Source organism: Papaver somniferum, chromosome 6, assembly GCF_003573695.1.
Source record: "Papaver somniferum cultivar HN1 chromosome 6, ASM357369v1, whole genome shotgun sequence".
NCBI classification, from domain to species: domain Eukaryota; kingdom Viridiplantae; phylum Streptophyta; class Magnoliopsida; order Ranunculales; family Papaveraceae; genus Papaver; species Papaver somniferum.
The window spans coordinates 61,408,701-61,411,796 of NC_039363.1; the positions used below are offsets into that span (position 1 = coordinate 61,408,701).

General features: G+C 35.6%; 1 long non-coding RNA gene across 1 annotated transcript; it reads right to left on the minus strand.

The window, feature by feature from the left end:
• Positions 1-2,158: 2,158 nt before the first annotated feature.
• LOC113285706 lies at positions 2,159-3,096 on the minus strand. The gene is made up of 2 exons (XR_003328876.1): positions 2,809-3,096; positions 2,159-2,584 (listed from the first exon to the last, which is right to left on the minus strand). It is a non-coding gene; the product is annotated as an uncharacterized LOC113285706 (long non-coding RNA).

Consider the following 3,096-nt stretch of genomic DNA (forward strand, 5'->3'; position numbering starts at 1 on the left):
GTTCAATGTAACTATGTAAGCTAATAACCCAGAGAGAGAGAGAGACTGATACCTGGGGGTAGTGCAAAAAATCTGATCAGTTCCTTGGTCGCAGGATGGGTGACAATGGTAATGGCTCGAACGATCTGCTCTTGATCTGGCAAGTATAACTTCAATTTCTCAAACCTGTTTTGTTCTCCTTGTCCTTGTCCTCCACTCCATCTAACGACGCTATTCACCTTTGAAACTGTTGTACAACCTAAATTATAAGAACCTTGCAGGACATATGTTGATGAAGTTTTCACTCCATTAACTGTACTAGTGGATTGCCCGTGCCATAATGGCACGGGGGCGGATGCAGTGCTGGTGATTTAATGGTGTAATGTTTACCAATTTGTGGTGAATTTGTTTTACATAGCAGACAATTTTACTTATTTTGGATTTAATTGGTTTCATTGATTTTAAGTAACATATTGACCCTTAAAATCAAGGCGAGCTACCAAAATACACAACGGACGGTCAATAACAACGAACTAATATAGTTTAAACCTCAGTTTATTTGTAAAAAGATTGGTATTTGTTTGCTTTATGTTACTCGATTTATCTGTACATCTTTTTTATTTATAATTGTGCGCCATGCATTGGCAAAAAACAAAAATAACAATCCTATCAGTGATGGTGAGTTAATTGACGGTTTTGTTTTAGTTGTGGTTTAGGTATTCAAATAAGTTTTGTTTGTGGAGCGAACCAAAACTGCATGAAAATGGTAAAATGACGATTTCCACCAATTTCCTTCAATTAGCTACCACATAGGAAAATAATTACATTTGTCTAATCACTCATTTCACATTACTTTGTGTAATTAAAATAACAAAAACAACAAGTCTATTTGAACCGCAAAAAAAAACCCATGGCAAAACCGTTCCTCATAAACTTTCAGTAGACTCCACCATAAGTGACCCTTTTTTAACTTCCGATGGGCGGAGCCCATCCCCATGTGAGGAGGGTGTTTTTACATTGTATCATATCTCGGTTCATACATAACCACTGTTAAAATAAAAGAAAACCACAAATCCATACACCCACTTTTATCTAGTCTTTAAAATCAATAGTAGAAGTCATTAAAAAAGTTGCAGTGCAACTCCAAGGTTCACATCCATTGTTATTCAATTCGATTTTGAGTGGGAAGGCTTCTCTAAAAATCTGATGAGAAAACAACTACAAAGCATACTCCTGCTGATGCGATCAACCTTGTGCGGGTCTGCACTTGTGATTCTGGGCATCTGACCATTGTTAAATTGCCTTGCATTGTTAGCTTATTCGCCGAAAAGATAACTTCTGGCTCCATCTGTAGCAAACAAAAGTAGTAAGTGCTGCATGGTGCAACAACATTTTTTAGAAGTTTGTACCGTGTGGTTATGCATAAACAACTGCGAGTGACTTCTTAAAGAGGTTAACCTAAATTTATGGGGTCATGGTATTTTCTATAATACGGTTGTTGTAGTTATGGTCTGTATGTAGCATGCCACCATTTTTTTCTTACATAAATCTTCCAGTTGCATCTGTAATTCTACTCCATTAATTACTAACCAAGATATTAAGTTAGTACATGTCGTGCATGTCCATTGCAGAAAGGAATTTTTTTGGAGTATAAGGTAATACATACAGTTAGATGGCTCCACTCATATGACCACCCAACTCATCGGCGCCACTCATATGACCACCCAACTCATAAAGTACGACAGCAAAAATATACACGTTTTAGTATTGGGTAGTATATATCAAGTATCAACAACCCACTTGTGATGCTACTACCCACAATAAAATTCTAATATCGGTGGCGAGAACATATGTCATCTCATTTAAGAGAACTGAGGTTGTTACTAAGATACCCAAACAGCTATAGAGAAAGACAATACCTGTTTTTTTGGTTCAAACTTGATCTCTGGTGAATTGTATGGGGAACCATTCCTAAAAAACAAAGAAATTAACTCGCTCTTAATTGTTATTTTCTTTAAGCTTGATCTTGGATACCGGTTAATGGTGCACATAAGGGATTCTTAATATCACGACCGGATTATCTACCTACATTATCATCCAGTAAATTAGAATCTACAAGCTTATATTGATTTCCAAATTGTAAAAAAGCTACAAAAATTAAGTTTATGTGCAAGGATAACAAAAATTGCCCAAGGCTGATTGTCATTTAAAAAAAATATAAATCTATTCACAATATCATACCAATACTCATTGATAGAAAATAGGGAAAAGAAAAATAATGAGAAATCACCAATAATGGAACACAATTCATATAAGTATCGCAAAGAAGTTTACAGGAAAGGTGATCAGTTAGTGTTCCGCTAGTATGAACTCATGAACCGGCACCTTCATTAAGTCATTAGTAACAACATTAGATTAAGCCTGCCTATATTTACATTACTAAATTCAAGTGTTGAAGGAAATAAACCCATTGAAAAGAATAGTACCACATATTCTTCCTCCGCGTTAACCTTTTCCATTCTTCTTCTTCCTCTGCCCACCAGCAGCAGCTACAGAAGTCTTCTACCTATTAATAATGACTCTACATCAACTGAACCAGCCAACCCTGAGAATAATAAAACCCAAACAATCAAACTTAAAAGTCCATATTCTAGCTCAACTAAATCCAGAAAATCAAAGAACAATTGAAACCCTAACTGCACCTTCACTACCGCCATTATAATGGAACATTGGAACCATAAAAATCAAACTTCCTTGATTAAATTAGTATAGATGAACGAATGAATGAAATCCAATAAAGAAGCAAACCAAGTTCAATTGTGTGCAAACCTGTTGTACAAAGATGAAATCCAAGAATTTGACCTCAAAACTTTTATTCTGGAAACCTTTGCAAGTGATGATGATTGAATTAGGAAGGTGTTTGATGATTTTGGGAGATCATTCTCTGGAAAAGGTGGTAGGTGATGATGATTTGATTTTGGATTTTAGATTTCATTTGAGTAATAGAGTCATGGAGATATAGGTATCTTTTTCCTTTGAGTTGATTTTGAGTAATCATTGTTCGAAATCGAGGGAGAAAGAAGAGATGACGACGAAGAAGGAAGAGATTTGTTGGGA